General features: G+C 44.4%; 1 protein-coding gene across 8 annotated transcripts in view; it reads left to right on the top strand.

The window, feature by feature from the left end:
• Positions 1-19,611, top strand: part of LOC134351697 (contactin-1-like) — a 752,292-nt gene that overhangs the window by 436,972 nt on the left and 295,709 nt on the right. The gene's annotated exons all lie outside the window — the stretch shown is intronic.

The raw sequence follows: 19,611 nt of genomic DNA, 5'->3' as shown, positions 1-19,611 counted from the left end.
CATACAACCTTGCCCAGGCTTGCGCCCTGGAGAGTGAAGACTTTCCAGGCGCAGATCCATGGTCTTGCAAGACTAACGGATGCCTTTACTTTACATCCTGAAATGCTTTTTCTTCGCAACCATCCACGATAAACAGAGGAGTGCCCCCAAAGAATGAATGACAGTTAAATGTTAGAACCCCAAAGACCTCCCCAGCTTCCCTCCCTCCCGCATGTAAGCGGCAGCAAGCAATAATCCCCCCTCCCCACCACCAGCATAAAAAAACATTGCCACTCACCACCAACCACTCAAGTGTGAGCAAAGCAACAGCAAAGACACATACTTGCAGTACTCCAAAGACTACTTGTTCACCCAGTATTCGACATACCACAGGCTCTCTCTCCCCCTAATAAGGGAGAAAGAGGTGTCTCCATTTCACAGCGAGAGGGGAGACATAACAAACAACTTGCTGGTTTACGATATTAAAAGTCTGTTCCATCACTTTTTCCGAGCTCTGTGCCCAAAGATCTTGGGTCTCTGGGCACACAGCCTTAGATCTTCCATCTCCCACGACACACCGATCTCCTGCTGGACACCAACCTTCGATCCACCCATCTCCAGAGCCCTCTGAAGGCGAGCTAAGCTCTTAGGCCGTGTCCTTGGCATGCCAAATAATGGCCAATTGTGAGACCCCGAGAGCAGGTCCCATTCCCGCAAAGAACCATAGTCAGCATGTATCTCCTGGTCAGGGTCTTCAAAAGAACCCTGAAAAGGAAAAAATAGAGATATTAAAGATGAAAATAGAGCTGTTTCCGCAAATGCAAACAAAGGAGTCGCCGTTAGGTTCTATTAATCCTCCTAAGCTCCTCCTGATGAGATCCCGACCCTTAAATTACAGATCTCAACCTGTATGTTAACCTTCTGGAAGTCTTGCGTGAGTCCCTCTACATCTCTGATATTTAAACCTTCTCCCCATTTCGATAATAGTCTGTGCTATTGTTCCTTTTACCAAAATGCATTATCATACATTTCCCAACACTATATTCCATCTGCCACTTTTTTGCTCATTCTAAGAATTTATCTAAGTTCTGCTGCGGTTGTATTGCTTCCTCAGCAGTACCTATGCATCCACCGATCTTGGTATCATCTGCAAACTTTGCCACAAAGCTGTCAGTTTCATTGTCCAAATCATTGACAAACAATGTGAAAAGTAGCAGTCCTAATACTAACACCCTGAGGAACGGCACTAGTCACTGGCAGCCAACCTGCTTGACAACCTTACTGGAGTTCTTTGAGGATATAACAAGCACAGTGGATAGAGGGGAACAGGTGGACTGTACTTCGATTTCCAGAAGGTGTTCGTTAAGGTACCAAATAAAAGACTTATCCATTAGATAAGGATGCATAGAGTTGGGGGTGATGTATTAGCAGGGAAAGAAGATTGGTTAACTAACAGAAAGCAGAGAGTTGGGATACATGGGTGTTACTCTCGTTAGCAATCAGTGGTGAGTTGTGTGGCACAGCGGCTTGTGCTGGGCCCGCAACTGTTCACGATACACATTAACACTCTGGAAGAGGGGACCAAGTGTAATGTATCTAAGTTTTTTTTAGATTATGAAGACACGCAGTCCTCTTTTATTGTCATTTAGTAATGCATGCATTAGGAAATGATACAATATTTCCTCCGGTGTGATATCACAAAACACAGGACAGACCAAGACTGAAAAAAAACTAACAAAACCACATAATTATAACATATAGTTACAACAGTGCAACAATACCATAACTTGATGAAGAAGATAAACAGTAAAAGTTCAAAGTCTCTCAAATGTCCCACATCTCATGCAGACGGAAGAAGGAAGAAAAACTCTCCCTGCCATGCCGACCACAGCCCGACTCTGAGTCATCCGAAAACTTCGAGCTCTGATCAGCTCTCCGACACCGAGTACTGAGCGCCATCTCTATCCGAACGATTTGACCTCCTTCTCGATCGCCAACAGCAGGCAAAACCGGGGATTTTGAGGCCTTCCCTCTGAAAGATTCCTGACCACGCAGTAACGACAGCAGCGAACGAGCGTTTCAGAGATTTTTCCAGATGTTCCTCTGTGCTTTCACGTTCCTCTCCATAAAATCAGAATTGTCCACGGCCCCTATTTAACAGATACGATATCATTTTTCACCAGAGGGCTGTGCATGCGTGGCGCGCTGCTTACTCTCCTCACGACATCTGATGATACTAAATTGAGTGGAAAAGCAAATTGTGCAGAAGATATGGAGAGTCTGCAGAGAGATATTGTTAGGTTAAGTGAGTGGGCAAGGGTCTGGCAGATGGAGTACAATGTTGGTAAATGTGATGTCATCCACTTAGGAAGGAAAAATTAAAGAGCAGATTATTATTTAAATGGTAAAAAATTGCAGCAGGCTGCTGTGCAGAGGGACTTGGGAGTGCTTCTGCATGAATCACAAAAGGTTGGTTTGCAGGTGCAACAGGCTATCAAGATGGCAAATGGAATGTTGGCCTTCATTGCTCGAGGGATTGAACTTAAGAGCAGAGAGGTTATGCTGCAACTGTACAGGATACTGGTGAGGCCGCACCTGGAGTGCTGCATGCAGTTCTGGTCTCCTTACTTGAGGAAGAATAGGAGGCGGTGCAGAGGGGGTTCACCAGGTTGTTTCCAGAGATGAAGGGGTTAGACTATGAGGAGAGGTTGAGTCGCCTGAGACTGTATTCACTGGAATTCAGAAGAATGAGAGGAGATCTTATAGAAACATATAAAATTATGAAAGCAATAGATAGGATAGAGGCAGGAAAGTTGTTTCCACTGGTAGGTGAATTGAATTGAATTGAATTTAGTTCCGGGGTGTCTAGGCGCAACTCGAGCTTAATGCTTTTAAACGAACTAGCGCTGCTTAAAACTGATGGAAACGATATTGATTGTGGTCAGAAGCGCCCACGTAGGACACTATGGAGGAAGCACGAGTGCAGAGTGGGATTACAAGTGCGTTTAAGGAAATGGGCTTTTAAACTCCCAATACTGTCTATCTGGCTGGCAAACATGCAGTCTCTGGTGAATAAAATGAATGATCTCAAAGCTAGAGTGCTGAATCAGAGGGACATTAGGACCACGTGTGTCCTTTGTTCCACGGAATCCTGGTTAACCCCTTCTGTACTGGATGCAGCGATGCAGATCGACGAGTTTACTATACACTGTCAGGACAAATCTATAGAGTCTTTCAAAAGCAGAGGTGGAGGAGTATGCCTCATGATCAACTCTTTTTGGTGCACAAATATATCAGTGCTGTCCCAATTCTGCTCACCAGACCTGGAATATCTAGCAGTTAAGTGCCGTCCTTTTAACCTACCACGGGAATTCTCTGGGGTCATTTTGGTAGCGGTATGCATTCCACCTCAGACCAATGTCAATCAGGCTTTACATGATCTGAGCAATGGGATCAACATGCACGAAATAGCACACTCTTTTAACGCCTTTGCCATCGTTTTGGGAGATTTTAACCAGGCCAGTCTGAAAAAACCACAAAGCACATACCATCAACAGATCACTTGCAAAACCAGAGGAAACAACACACTGGACCATTGCTACACCGCCATCAAGAACGCCTGCTGTGCTATTCCATGCCCTCAGTTCGGGAAGTCTGATCACCTAGCTGTACTTCTACTCCCTGAGTATAGGCAGAAACTGAAGACTGCAGCACCAGTAGTGAGGACCAAGAAGGTCTGGACAAGGGAAGCACAGGAGTGCCTACAGGACTGCTTCGAATCGGTGGCCTGGACTGTATTCAAGGATTCATCTACAAATCTGGATGAGTATGTTGCAATTGGTACCGACTTCATTAAAACTTGTGTGGATGAGTGTGTGCTCACAAAGACTGACTGTACATTCCCAAACCAAAAGCTGTGGATGAACCAGGAGGTACGTCGTCCGTTGAAGTCCAGATCTGTGGTATTTAAGTCTGGTGACCCGGGTCTGTACCAGAAAACCAGGTATGATTTGCAAAGGGCTATTTCAAGGGCAAAGAGACAATCTCGAATGAGGTTGGAGGCGACATCGGATGTACGACAACTCTGGCAGGGCTTGCAAGACATTACTTCCTACAAAGCAAAACCCAATAGCATGAATGGCAGCGATGCTTCACTACCAGATGAACTCAACACCTTCTATGCACACTTTGAAAGGGAGAACACAACTACAGCTGTGAAGATCCCTGCTGCACCTGATGACCCTGTGATCTCTCTCAGAGGCTGATGTTAGGCTATCTTTAAAGAGAGTGAACCCTCGTAAGGTGGAAGATCCCGATGGAGTACCTGGTAAGGCTCTGAAAACCTGTGCCAACCAACTGGTGGGAGTATTTAAGGACATTTTCAACCTCTCAGTGCTATGGGTGGAAGTTCCCACTTGCTTCAAAATGGCAACAGTTATACCAGTGCCTAAGAAGAATAATGTGAGCTGCCTAAATGACTATCGCCGGTAGCACTCACATTGACAGTGATGAAATGCTTTGAGAAGCTGGTTATGACTAGACTGAATTCCTGCCTTATCAAGGACCTGGACCCACTGCAGTTTGCCTATCGCCGCTATAGGTCAACAGCAGACGCAATCTCAATGGTCTCCACATGGTTTTAGATCACTTGGACAACACAAATACCTAAGTCAGGATGCTGTTCATCAACTAGCTCAGCATTTAATATAATTATTCCCACAATTCTGATTGAAAAGTTGCAGAACCTGGGCCTCTGTACTTCCCTCTGCAATTGGATCCTCAACTGCCTAACCAGAAGACCACAATCTGTGCAGATTAGTGATAACATATCCTCCTCGCTGACGATCAACACTAGCGCACCTCAGGGGTGTGTGCTCTGCCCACTGCTCTACTCTCTGTATACACATGACTAGGCATAGCTCAAATACGATCTACAAATTTGCTGACGATACAACCATTGTTGGTAGAATCTCAGGGGGTGACAAGAGGGCGCACAGGAGTGAGATATGCCAACTAGTGGAGTGGTGCCACAGCAACAACCTGGCACTCAACGTCAGTAAGACAAAAGAGCTAATTGTCGACTTCAGGAAGGGTAAGACGAAGGAACACATACCAATCCTCATAGAGGGATCAGAAGTGGAGAGAATGAGCCGTTTCAAGTTCCTGGGTATCGAGATCTCTGAAGATCTAACCTGGTCCCAACATATTGATGTAGTTATAAAGAAAGCAAGACAGTGGCTATACTTCATTAGGAGTTTGAAAAGATTTGGCATATCAACAAATGCACTCAAAAATTTCTATAGATGTACCACGGAGAGCATTCTGACAGGCTGCATCACTGTCTGGTATGGAGGGGCTACTGCACAGGACTGAAAGAAGCTTCAGAGGGTTGTAAATCTAGTTAGCTCCATCTTGAGTACTAGAGTACTAGATCTAGTACTCCATCTCGAAGTACCCAGCACACCTTTAGGGAGCGGTGTCTCAGAAAGGCAGCGTCCATTATTAAGGACCTGCAGCACCCAGGGCATGCTCTTTTCTCACTGTTACCATCAGGTAGGAGGTACAGAAGTCTGAAGGCTCACACTCAGCGATTCAGGAACAGCTTCTTCCCCTCTGCCATCCGATTCCTAAATGGACATGAATCTTGGACACTACCTCACTTTTTTAAAATATACAGTATTTCTGATTTTTGCACATTTTTAATCTATTCAATATACATATACTGTAATTGATTTACTTATTTATTATTATTGTTTTTATTTTATTTATTATTTTTTTTCCTGTTCTATATTATGCATTGCATTGAACTGCTGCTGCTAAGTTAACAAATTTCACATCACATGCCGGTGATAATAAACCTGATTCTGATTCTAATTCTGAATTGACTTTATTACTTACATCCTTCATTTACATGAGGAGTAAAAATCTTTGCAATATCTCCATCTAAATGTGCAATGTGCAATTTATAGTAATTTATAATAAATAGTATGGACACAGGATAGTCAGTTAACATAGAAATACAGTTTTGTCGGCATGAATTAATCAGTCTGATGGGCTGGTGGAAGAAAGTGTCCTGGAGCCTGTTGGTCCTGGCTTTTATGCTGCAGTACCGTTTCCCGGATGGTAGCAGCTGGAACAGTTTGTGGTTGGGGTGACTCAGGTCCCCAATGATCCTTTGGGCCCTTTTTACACACCTGTCTTTGTAAATGTCCTGAATAGAGGGAAGTTCCCATCCACAGATGCGCTGGGCTGTCCGCTCCACTCTCTGCAGAGTCTTGCGATTGAGGGAAGTAGAGTTTCCATACCAGGCAGTGATGCAGCCAGTCAGGATGCTCTCAATTGTGCCCCTATAGAAAGTTCTTAGGATTTGGGGGCCCATACCTAACTTCTTTAACTGTCTGAGGTGAAAGAGGCACTGTTGTACAACTGGTATGTACAGACCACATGAGATCTTAGGTGATGTTTATGCCGAGGAACTTAAAGCTGTTTACCCTCTCAACCCCAGATCCATTGATGTCAATAGGGGTTAGCCTGTCTCCATTGCTCCTGTAGTCCACAACCAGCTCTTTTGTTTTTGCAACATTGAGAGAGAGGTGTCAGGGTGATGACTTCTCTGTAGGCTGCCTCATTATTATTTGAGATAAGGCCAATCAGTGTAGTGTCGTCAGTAAATTTAATTAGCGGATTGGAGTTGTGGCTGGTGACAGAGTCAGGGGTGTACAAAGAGTAAAGGAGGGGGCTTAGTATACAGCTCTGAGGGGCACCAATGTTGAGGGTCAGAGAGGCAGAGGTTAGGGAGCCTATTCTTACCACCTGCTGGCAATCTGACAGGAAGTCTAGGATCTAGCTACACAAGGCACGGTGAAGGCCAAGGTCGAGCCTGTGAGACTAGAACTAGGGAACATAGCCTCAAAATTCGGGGGAGTAGACTTAGGATAGAGATGAGGAGGAACTGCTTTTTTCCAGAGAGTGGTGAATTGTGGATTTCTCTGCCCAGTGAAGCAATGGAGGCTACCTCAGTAAATATATTTAAGATAAGGTTGGATAGATTTTTGTATAGTAGGGGAATTAAAGGTTATGGGGAAAAGGCAGTAGGTGCAGATGAGTCCATTGCCAGATCAGCCATGATCTTATTGAATAGCGGAGCAGGCTCGAGGGGCCAGATGGCCAACTCCTGCTCATATTTCTTATGTTCTTATGTTCAACCAGAAAAGGCCCCTTTTATTCCCACTCGCTGCCTGCTGCCTGTCAGCCATTCCTCTATCCATGCCAGTATCTTTCCAATAACACCATAGGATTTTATCTTGTTAAGCAGTCTCATGTGTGGCACCTTATCCAATGCCTTCTGAAAATCTTAAGTAAATGACAGCCACTGCCTCTCCTTTGTCCACCCTGCTTGTTACTTCCTCAAAGAACTCCAACAGATTTGTCAAGCAAGATTTCCCTTTACAGAAACCATGATGACTTTGACTTATTTTATCATTAGTCTCCAAGTACCCCAACCCTCATCCTTAATAATAGACTCCAACACTTTCCCAACCACTGAGGTTGGGTTAACTGGCTTATGATTTCCTTTATTTTGCCTTCCTCCTCTCTTAAAGAGTGAAGTGACATTTGCAATCTTCCAGTCCTTCAGGAACATGCCAGAATCAAGTGATTCTTGAAAGATCATGACCATTGCATCTGTTATCTCTTTGCAACATCTCTCAGGAGTTAGTCTCTGGTCTAGGTGACTTATCCACCTTTAGACCTTTGAGTTTGCCTAGTACTTTTTCCTCTGCAATAGCAATGACACTCACTCCTGCTCCCTAACGCTCATGGACCTCTGGCACACTGGCTCCCTCTATATCACCTCTTCACTTTCCCTAACAAGCTGAAGATCATCGAGCTGCAGGTTCAGTTCCATAACGTGGTTTCTAAGGAGCTGCATGTCGATGCACCTGGTGCAGATGTGGCCATCGGGGAGGCTAGTAGTCTCCCAGAAATCCCACATCTGACACCCAGAATAGAACAATGGCCCTGTAGACATACCTCCTATTCTCTCAAGCGTTGAACAAGAAAGAAGGAATGAATTTACCTACTCACCTTGCCTCCGCCTGTTCTTACCGAAGCTCTGGTAAGCCAAGGCCTTACCACTCCCACAATGAATGCTCCACTAGATTGTACCCCTCTTTTATGGAGACTGGGTTTTTAAAGCTGTTCTCCAGACGTGTGGGAATGCTTCTACTGCGTCTGCACAGTACTCCAATCAATGACTCCCGCTGAGAAAACTTCCTGGTTTTTAAAGCTCTTTGCCAGATTTGCATGGGAATGCTTGTACTGTGCCTGTGCAGTACTCCAATCAATGACTCCTGTTAAAAAATCTTCCTGCTTTTTAAAGCGCTTCGCTGGACTTGTGCGGGGACGCTTCTACTACATCTGCGTAGTACTGCAATCAGTGAGAAAGGAGTTGGCCCGAATTGATTGGAAAAGAACACTGGCAGGGATAATGGCTGGATTTTCTGGAAGCAATTTGGAAGGCACAGGATATATACATCCCAAAGAAGAAGAAGAAATGTTCTGAAGGAAAGGTGACAGAACCATGGCTAACAAGGGAAGTCAAAGCCAACATAAAAGCTAAAGAGAGGGCATATAATAGAGGAAAAATTTGTAGGAAATTAGATGATTAGGAAGCTTCTAAAAAGCAACAGAAAGCAATTAAAAAGTCATTAAGAAGTTAAACATGAAATATGGAAGTAAGCTAGCCAATAATGTTAAAGAGGATACCTTCAGATACATGAAGTGTAAAGGGGAGGCAAGAGTGGATATTGGACCACTGGAAAACAAAGCTGGAGAAGTAGTAACGGGAGACAACAAAATGCTGGATGAACTTAATAAGTATTTTGCATCTGTGTTTACTGTGGAAGACACTAACATGGTGGTGGGAGTTCCAGGTGTCAGGGGGCATGAAGTGTGTGAAGGTACCATAACTACAGGAAGCTCCTTGGAAAACTGGAAGGTCTGAAAGTAGATAAGTCACTTGGACCAGATGGTGTACACCGCAGGGTTCTGAAAGAAGAGGCTGAAGAAATTGTGGACGCAGTAGTGATGATCTTTCAAAAATCACTAGATTCTGGAACAGTTCCGGAAGACTAGAAAATTGCAAATGTCACTCCAATCTTCAAGAAGGGAGAGAGGCAAAAGAAAGGAAGCTATTGGCCAGTTAGTCTGATCTCAGTGGTTGGGAAGATGTTGGAGTTGATTATTAAGGATGAACTCTGAAGGTACTTGGAGGCACATGATAAAATAAGCTGTAGTCAGCATGGTTTCCTGGAGGGAAAATCTTGCCTGTCAAATCTGTTAGAATTCCTTGAAGAGATAACAAACAGGATAGACAAAGGAAAATTGGTTGATATTGTGTACTTGGATTTTCAGAAGGCCTTTGACAAGGTGCCACAAGTAAGGCTGCTTAACACGCTCCAAGCCTCAGGAAAGATTCTAGCCATGGATAAAGCAGAGGCTAGATTGACAGGAGGCAAAGAGTTGGAATAAAGGAAACCTTCTCTGGCTGGTTGCTGGTGACTAGTGGTGTTACACAGGGATCTGTGTTGGGACAGATTCTTTTTACAATATATGTCAATGCTTTCAATGATGGAATTGATGGCTTTGTTGCAATGTTTGCAGATGATATGAAGGTAGGTGGAGGGGCAGGTAGTTTTGAGGAAGTAGAGAGGCTACAGAAGGACTTAGACAGATTAGGAAAATGGGCAAAGAAATGGCAGATGAAATCAAGTGTGGGGAAGTGTATGGTTATGCACTTTGGTAGATCAAATGAAAGGGTTGACTATTTTCTAAATGGAGAGAAAATACAAATAATCTAGGTGCAAAGGGATTTGGGAGTCCTTGTGCACGAATCTCTAAAGTTTAATTTGCAGGTTGAGTCTGTGGCGAGGAAGGTAAATGCAATGATAGCATTCATTTCAAGAGGACTAAAATGTAAAAGCGAGGATGTAATGTTGAGACTTTATAACGCACTGCTGAAGCCTCGCTTGGAGTATTGAGAGCAGGTTTGGGCCCCATATCTTAGAAATGATGTGTGGAAACTGGAGCAGGTTCAAAGCAGGTTCATGAAAATGATTCCAGGATTGAATGGCTTGTCATATGAAGAATGACTGATGGCCCTGGGCCTGTATTCACTGGAATTCAGAAGAATGAGGGGTGATCTCACTGAAACCCATCGAATGGTGATAGCCCTTGTTAACGTGCATGTGGAGAGCATGTTTCCTATGGTGGGAGAGTCTGAGACCTCATACAACCTCAGAATAGAGGAGCGTCTGTTTAGAATGGAGATCAGGAGGAATTTCTTCAGCCGGAGAGTGATGAATCTGTAGAATTGTTTGCCACAGGCAGTTGTGGAGGCCAAGTTTTTCCTGTATAGTTAAGGCAGCGGTTGATAGATTCTTGATTGGTCATGAAGGGATATGGAAAGAAGGCAGGAGTTTGGGGCTGAGAGGAAAATTGGATCAGCTACAATGAAATGGCAGAACAGACTCGATGGGCCAAATGGGTTAATTCTGCTCCGATATCTTATGGTCTTATAGGTTTAGAGAAGTTCTTCAGAGCTTAGGATCTTGGCGCTGAGGCAGTTGTAGAGTGCTGAGAGGAAGCAGGCCAGAGGAGGAACTGAAGGCAGCAAAAGATTGGGGAAATGAGGTGATGGACCGATTTGGGAAAACATTGTGGCATGAAGGAAGGAAGGTTTGTTCTGTTGAGAACAAAGATAGTGACATGCTCGAAGAAGAGGAGATAATACCATCTCAGCAAACAGGGAAAGGGAGTTGTGGTTGGTAGGTTAATTCCATATTGTTTACATGTTTGCATGTATATACTGCAGTATGTTTTATTTTTTGCTCTTAGTTTGGCCAGCAGAGTGCGCACTTCTACCAGAAAAAGACAGGGGACCATTGCTCTGAATCTGTTGCTGCACCAAACCTTTCTGGACCAGTGAAATACAGTTAAAATCCTACCTTGTTTTCATTGTCTTGCCGAGGCATGAGTGACAAGCATTTCAGCACAATACAGGACTCTCTTTCCTCACCACTTTGAGTTAACTACTGTAGAAAAGTTGTCTCGTGTTTGTTCTCTTTTATTTCCGCAAGCTTGGATTTGTAAATAGCAACATTTGCATGCAATCACATGTAAGTATACAGTACTGTGGAAAAGCCACATATACCGTATATACTGTAGCTAGGGTGCCAAAGATTTTTGCAGAGTCCTGTATTTGTCAACGTGGAGCAGACAGTGTGTTTGCAAATCTAGTGGGAGAAAAGGATATTGGGAATGGCGAGGGTGGAGTGCCGCGGGAGGTGTGTAGAACAGGTGGCAGAGAAGGAGTGCCAGGGAGTGGGGTGGGGGTGGCGCGGGTGCAGGCACACCCAGCCCTGAGTCACCAGGCAAGGTCACTTGATTCCAAAGAATTGATTTATTGATCATTATAGAATGTCTCTCTGGTGCTTCTCACTTCCACCCCTCTCCCATCCCCTTTTCCCAACCATGATTCCCCATTCGCTGTCCCCTTCCCTCTCTCAGTCCTCAGTAGAAACCCGGATCAGAATCAGGTTTATCATCACTCACATACGGCATGAATTTTGTTTTGTTTTGTAGTAGCAGTATAGTGCAATAGAAGAAATTACTACAGTACTGTGCAAAGGTCTTGAACACCCTAGCTGTATAAATATGCGCAAGATGTTTGCGCAGTACTGTATATGTGGGTTTAAGTAACTGCCTCTCCTCCATCCCTCCAGTCCTTCAGAAATTCTCTGCTCCCTTTCTCATACCCAAGTCCCTTTATCCTGCTCTTGATATCCAAAGCTCCAATGCTGTGAATCTCATCCCTTAATCTTGTTACCTCCCTTCTTTCTCTAAAACACTCTTTGCAGTCTGTCACTCTAACCAGGGTTGGGGGTTTCTGACCTGAGGTTTCCCACTTCGTCTCAATTCCTACCTGTTAACTCTTCCATGAAGTGTCTTTTGATGTCTTAGTATGCTTTTGTATGTGCACGTGTAAATTTTGTTAGAACTTCACTATCTCACATAATTATTTAGTTTTGAATTGGGGTAAAAGTATTCAAGAAGAAGATAAAAACATCATTGAGTCATACTGCATGGACCATGGAGCACTCATTTGGGTTAATCCCATTTTATTCTTCCTGCTTTCCCAGATCTTAACTTCCCATCTTCACAAGGAGCAGTTTACAGTGGTTAATTAACTTTTCAGGTTGTAGGAGGAAACTGGAGAACCCAGAGAAAACCCACAGGGAGAACATGCAAACTCCAGACAGACAGCACCGGAAGTCAAGATTGCACCTGTGTCTGAAGCTGTGAGGCAGCAAGTCTGTTCACTGCATTAAGTGCTGACTGCCTGGATGTGCATTGTTTGCTGGTCGTCTCCACTTCTACACATTCTGTCTCTTTGACCTCTGTGAACCGAATGTGCTTTCTCCACCATGACTGACTGAAAGCAGATGAGATGTGCCAACTATTAACATAAGTCTTTATAGAGAAGACAGTAGCTTCAGAGTCTGATGTTGTTTGGAGGGTGGTGAAGAGGAGATGGTTTGGTAAGGTGGGAGTGGAATTGAGAACAGTTTTGAATGGTGGGGTCCAAGTGGCACTGTTATTTGGATCTCAGTGTTCTGGGATTTGGGTGCCAAAGTATTCTGGTTCATAATTGATGGCAGTAATAGAAATGAGTCAATGCCAGATTAGTGCTACAGTGAAATGTTTCACTATAATTACATCAGATATTGGTGAGATAACATCTAAACGTGGTATTGGGGGCAGAGTACTGACATGGATTGAAAATTGGCTGGCTGACAGAAAACAAAGAGTAGCAATTAATGGGTCCCTTTCGGAATGGCAGGCGGTGACCAGTGGGGTACCGCAGGGTTCAGTGCTGGGACCGCAGCTGTTTACAATATATATTAATGATTTAGGTAAGGGAAATAAAAGTAACATTAGCAAATTTGCCGATGACACAAAGCTGGGTGACAGTGTGAAATGTGAGGAGGATGTTATGAGAATGCAGGGTGACTTGGACAGGCTGGGTGAGTGGGCAGATGCAGTTTAATGTGGATAAGTATGAGGTTATCCACTTTGGTGGTAAGAACGGGAAGGCAGATTATTATCTAAGTGGAGTCAAGTTAGGAAAAGGGGAAGCACATCGAGATCTAGGCGTTCTTGTACATCAGTCACTGAAAGCAAGCATGCAAGTACAGCAGGCAGTGAAGAAAGCTAATGGCATGCTGGCCTTCATAACAAGGGGAATTGCATATAAGAGCAAATAGGTCCTTCTGCAGCTATACAGGGCCCTGGTGAGACCACACCTGGAGTACTGTGTGCAGTTGTGGTCTCCAAATTTGAGGAAGGACATTCTTGCTATTGTAGGGAGTGCAGCGTAGGTTCACAAGGTTAATTCCAGGGATAGCGGGACTGTCATATGTCAGAAGATTGGAGCGACTGGGCTTGTATACTCTGGAATTTAGAAGGCTGAGAGGGGATCTTATTGAAACATATAAGATTATTAAGGGATTGGACACGCTGGAGGCAGGAAGCATGTTCCCGCTGATGGGTGAGTCCAGAACCAGAGGCTACAGTTTAAGAATAAGGGGTAGGCCATTTAGAACGGAGTTGAGGAAAAACTTTTTCACCCAGAGAGTGGATATATGGAATGCTCTGCCCCAGAAGGCTGTGGAGGCCAAGTCTCTGGATGCTTTCAAAAAAGAGACAGATAGGGCTCTTAAAGTTAGCGGAATCAAAGGTTATGGGGATAAGGCAGGAACTGGATACTGATTGTGGATGATCAGCCATGATCACAGTGAATGGCGGTGCTGGCTCGAAGGGCCGAAGGGCCTACTCCTGCACCTATTGTCTATTGTCTAAACAGGTGTGTACAATTTTGGTCAGTTTTGGCACGGTGGGATAGTGGTTAACATAGTTCTATTCCAAAATCCAGCGACCGAAGTTCAATTCTGTCCCTATCTATAAGGAGTTTATATATTCTCCCCGTGACCACACGTGTTTCCTCCTACAGTCCGAAGATATGCAGGTTAAGGTTAATAACTGTGGGCATGATACATTGGTGCTGGAAGCCATGGCAACACTTGTGGGCTGCCCAAGCACATCTACAGACTCTGATGGTCATTGACATAAACTATACATTTCACAGTATATTATGATGTTTCAATATGCATTTGACAAATAAAGCTAATCTTTATTTTTAAACAAAGTATTCTTGCTACTGAGGAAGTGTGAGGAAGATTCACCAGCACGTACTGGGATTGTGGGTCTGTCGCATGAGGAGGGTTTGGATTAGCTTGGCCTCATTGAGAAGAATGAGAGGTGGCCTCAAGTACAGAATGGACAGAATTCATCAGGCTGGCTACTGGGAGAACTAGTTTCCTGATTGAAGATTCTGGAATGAGGCATCACCATCGCAGAGTAAGGGGATGCAGGAGCATTTATGACTGTGATGAGAGATTTCTTCTTTCAGAATGTGGGAACCTTTGACATTCTGCACCCCAGAGGGCTGTGGATGCTCAGTTTTTGAGTTCATTCAAAACAAATGGATAGATTTCTGGACTGAAATCCATAGTAGAACAGATTTGAAAATTGGTGTTTGAGAAATGTCAGCTAAGATGTAATCAAATGGAGGAGCAGTGTTGAAGTCTAAAATGATCTTCTCTTGCACCTCTGTCCTAGGAATTGCATTTTTATAGCGCCTTTCACATTCCAGATCACTTTACAGTTAATGAAGGCTGAAAGTTAGTAAGCAGTGGTGTAATACATGACCAGGTCAAGTTGCTGAGTGACAGGTAAGACAGACCACCAATAGAATTCTCTGGTGACAATGTGACTAGACTCTCCTTCTGTCTGTGGCTTCAGCTTGTCTTGAGGGCAGGAACCCCATCAGAGCAGTGATCCCCAGATTGACACTCGACTATTGCCTGGGCCTCTGTCATAAAGTGTCAGGAGAGAAACTTGGGCTCATTTCTTCTTGATTCAGAGGCAAAAGAGCCAAAGCCACAGTGTTCTTCAGACCTTATTGTTCTAAAGTGCTGTTAACAAGACAGTCCAAGGATCAATGGCTGTTTCTTCAATAGAAGAATAGAATGCTAAAAAAAACTGAGTAGGACACAACAGCTTCTGTGGGGATAGAACCAGAGTTAATGATTTGTATAAAATGTCGACTCTGTTTCTTGTTCTGCAGATGCCTCCTGACCTGCAGAGTATTTCTAGCAGTTTCTGTTTATGCTTTAGATTATCAACAAGCTGCAGATTTGTTTTTTGTCTTTTTCTCAGAGTGGCTGTTGGATCAACTAGCAACCTGGAGATAGGTTCAAAGGGAACCCTTCCCAAGTTTTATTACTCACACCTAAACCTAACTGAAGACCCAGAAACAACACGACTGTCCCAGCCCAGTAGCATTGTGTCTTCCCCTTGGCTCCTGTTAACTCCTTTTGGCTGTTTGTTGCTGCAGAAAATAATTTTAACATCTGATTCAAATCTGCAAGTAAAGCAGCCATTGTTCTCTCAGAGACCATTAATTCAATTATCAATTAACAAGGTGGCTTATCTTGGCTGAATTACCAAAACTGCTTCCTCTCATGTAGACCTCAATTTGTCATATCAATTGGTATTGGCAGGCCTTCCACTTCCTGTCAAAGTCCCTCCAAGCACTGTGTCTTGAAGTTGGACCCAATCAGCTGTTTTTAATTTCCAACACTTTGTCCGCATAAAGATACGTAGATGTATATATTTTTCTTTATTGTATGCATAGGGGTTCTGCTTTTGCCGCAGTTGTTATAAATAGTAAGTAATCAGCATTCAGAGCTCCCTCTCAGTCTGTGACTTCACATATGTCTGAAATGATGGGATGGAACCTGCTGGGTTGGAGTCAGTGGTTACGATCAGAGCCTCTGTCTTTCAGCCATTGGCGCGTCTCGGACATCCACATATACTGAACGTTGAAGTCTCTGCTGTCCAGGGCTGGAGTTTAAACTTGTTTGGACTCCCCAGCATTTTGCCACAGATAATGTCACAGATTCTTCAAATTTCAGCTTGTAGATAGTACAGGCTTCACTGGGTTATTGATGCATTGTAGGTTAGAAGGCAAGGGGGTGTTAAGTTTTTTTGTGATTTTTATTTTAGTTTAATGTCTTTAATTATTTCTGTGCTGTTGCATTTTACACAGAGATTTATATAATTTTTTTTTTGTTTTATTTCATATCAAATGCCAGTGCATGTTTGAGAGGACAGGTAACCTGTCCAGTGTTCTTGTGTAATAACATTGCTCTTAACTGTTTTTACATGTCTCTAAATGGTAAAGGGGTTTGAAAACTGTTCACAGACCTCAGAGTTTTGACACAAAGGGAAGACTGCTGGGGTGGGAGTACAGGTTTTCTGATGACTGAAGCCCACCCAGTCCCTGTGCTCTGCCCCTGTTCCAGAGCACAGAGGGTCAGGGAGGTCAGCTTTCCACATCTAACCCAGGTGAAGGCAGGCGTGTCAACCACCGGAGTTCTGACTCCATCAAGGGACCAGGGCCAGGAAGTTCTGGCCTATTATAAACTGGAAGGTAAAGGGGTAAACTTGAAAGGGCCTCAGTCCCTTCGCTGAGACTCAGTGAGCAAACAGATCTAGGAAGAGTTAGATTCATCCAGGTGAGCTGTGTAAGATCCCCAACATTTCACCACACTGAGACTTTAAGGCAAGTCAGAGGTGGGTGTGACTGTTGTCCATAGAGCTGATTGTGGGGTCAATGTCGTTTGGATTTTGTTGGGCTGTACAACATTAAAACAGGCCCTCTGGACCAACCGACCTACACCAACCAACCCACACCAACCAAGATACCTGTATATGCTCTCAGGATGAGGCTTTTCATTCCAGGACGAGGGAGATGTCCCCCTTTTTTAAAGAAAGGGGCTTCCCTTCCTCCACCATCAACTCTGCTCTCAAAAGTATCTCCCCCATTTCACGCACATCTGCGCTCACTCCATCCTCCCGCTACCCCACTAGGAATAGGGTTCCCCTGGTCCTCACCTACCACCCCACCAGCCTCCGGGTCCAACATATTATTCTCCATAACTTCTGCCACCTCCAACGGGATCCCACCACTAAGCACATCTTTCCCTCCCCCCACCCCCACTTTCCACAAGGATCGCTCCCTACGTGAATCCCTTGTCCATTTCCCCCCCCCCATCCCTCCCCACTGATCTCCCTCCTGGCACTTACCCTTGTAAGCGGAACAAGTGCTACACGTGCCCTTACACTTCCTCCCTTACCACCATTCAGGGCCCCAAACAGTCCTTCCAGGTGAGGCGACACTTCACCTGTCAGTCGGCTGGGGTGATATACTGCGTCTGGTGCTCCCGATGTGGCCTTCTATATATTGGCGAGATGCGAAGCAGACTGGGAGATCGTTTTGCTGAACACCTACGCTCTGTCTGCCAGAGAAAGCAGGATCTCCCAGTGGCCACACATTTCAATTCCACATCCCATTCCCATTCTGACATGTCTATCCACGGCCTCCTCGACTGTAAAGATGAAGCCACACTCAGATAGGAGGAACAACACCTTATATTCCATCTGGGTAGCCTCCAACCTGATGGCATGAACATTGACTTCTCTAACTTCCGCTAATGCCCCACCTCCCCCTCGTATCCTATCCGTTATTTATATACACACATTCTTTCTCTCACTTTCCTTTTTCTCCCTCTGTCCCTTTGACTATACCCCTTGCCCATCCTCTGGGCTTCTCCCCCTGCCTTTTCCTTCTCCCTGGGCCTCCTGTCCCATGATCCTCTCATATCCCTTTTGCCAATCACCTGTCCAGCTCTTGGCTCCATCCCTTCCCCTCCTGTCTTCTCCTATCATTTTGGATCTCCCCCTCCCCCTCCCACTTTTAAATCTCTCACTAGCTCTTTCCTCAGTTAGTCCTGACAAAGGGTCTCGGCCTGAAACGTCGACTGTACCTCTTTCCCGAGATGCTGCCTGGCCTGCTGCGTTCACCAGCAACTTTGATGTGTGTTGTTTGAATTTCCAGCATCTGCAGAATTCCTCGTGTTTACCTGTATATGCTAATCCCATTTAAGACGTAGGAGCAGAATTTGGCCATTTTGCCCATCAAGTCTGCTCCACCATTCCATCATGGCTGATTTATTATCCCTCTCAATGCCATTCCCCTGCCTGCTCCCTGTAACCTTTGATCCCTTACTAATCACAAACCTATCAACCTCAGCTTTAAGTATACCCAAGAACTTGGCCTCCACTGCCATCTGTGGTAATGAATTCCAGAGATTCACCACCCTCTGACTAAAGAAGATTTCTCCTCACATTTGTTCTAAAGGGCTGTCCCTCTATTTAGAGGCTATGAGCTCTGATTCTAGACTCCCCCACTATAGGAAACACTTATTCCTAGTCCACTCTATGCAGAACTTTTAGTCTTTGATAGGTTTCAATGAGGTTCCCTCCTCATTCTTCTAAACTTCAGCAAGCACAGGTCCAGAGCCATCAAACACTTTTACATGTTAACTCTTTAATTCCTGGTATAGTTTTCATGAATTTCCTTTGGACCCTTTTCAATGTCAGTACGTTTGTGCCTGCATTTGACCTATACCCCTCTACCCCTTTTCTATCCATATACCTCTCCAAATGTTCTTTAAGCACTGTAGTTATACTCTCCTCAATCACTTCCTCTGGCTGTTTGTTCCATATGTCCACCAAGTATGGAAAAACTTGATCTTCAGTTTCTCTTTAAATTTTGCCTCTCTCATTTCAAGCTCTCTAGTTTTAGACTGCCCCATCCTGGGGAAAAGACTGTGACCGTCTATCTTATCTACGCCTTTCATAATTTTCTATATCTCAATCCGGTCATCCATCTCCCTCTTTCATTCCAGGGAAATAAGAGCCCTGGCCGCTACAGTCTCTTGGCATAACTCATTGAATTTAAGGGCAGGGAGGTTGTGCTGCAGCTGTAGAGGATATTGGTGAGGTCACACCTGGAGTACTGCATGCAGTTCTGGTCTCCTTACTTGGGAAAGGATATACTGGCTTTGGAGGCAGTGCAGAGGAGGTTCACCAGGTTGATTCCAGAGATGAGAGGATTAGACTATGAGGAGAGATTGAGTTGCCAGGGACTGTACTGGCTGGAATTCAGAAGAATGAGAGGAGATCTTATGGAAACATATAAAACTATGAAAGGAATAGATAAGATAGATGCAGGAGAGTTATTTCCACTGGGATAGGTGAGACTAGAACTAGGGGACATAGTCTCAAGATTTGGGGAAGTAGATTTAGGATGGAGATGGGAAGGAACTGCTTTTCCTAAAGGTGGTGAATTTGTGGAATTATCTGCCCAGTGAAGCAGAGGAGGCGAAATATATTTAAATAAATAATTTCAGTAAATATATTTAAAACAAAGTTGGATAGGGTTTTGCGTAGTAGGGGGATTAAGGGTTATGTGGAAAAAGCAGGTAGGTGGAGATGAGTCCATGGCCATATTAGCCATGGTCTTATTGAATGGCGGAGTAGGCTCAATGGGCCAGATGGCCTACTCCTGCTCCTATTTCTTACGTTCTTATGACTTCAGTCCAG

The sequence above is a fragment of the Mobula hypostoma genome, chromosome 9 (genome assembly GCF_963921235.1).
Source record: "Mobula hypostoma chromosome 9, sMobHyp1.1, whole genome shotgun sequence".
Classification (NCBI taxonomy): Eukaryota; Metazoa; Chordata; class Chondrichthyes; order Myliobatiformes; family Myliobatidae; genus Mobula; species Mobula hypostoma.
This window is presented reverse-complemented; position numbering and strand designations above follow the sequence as displayed.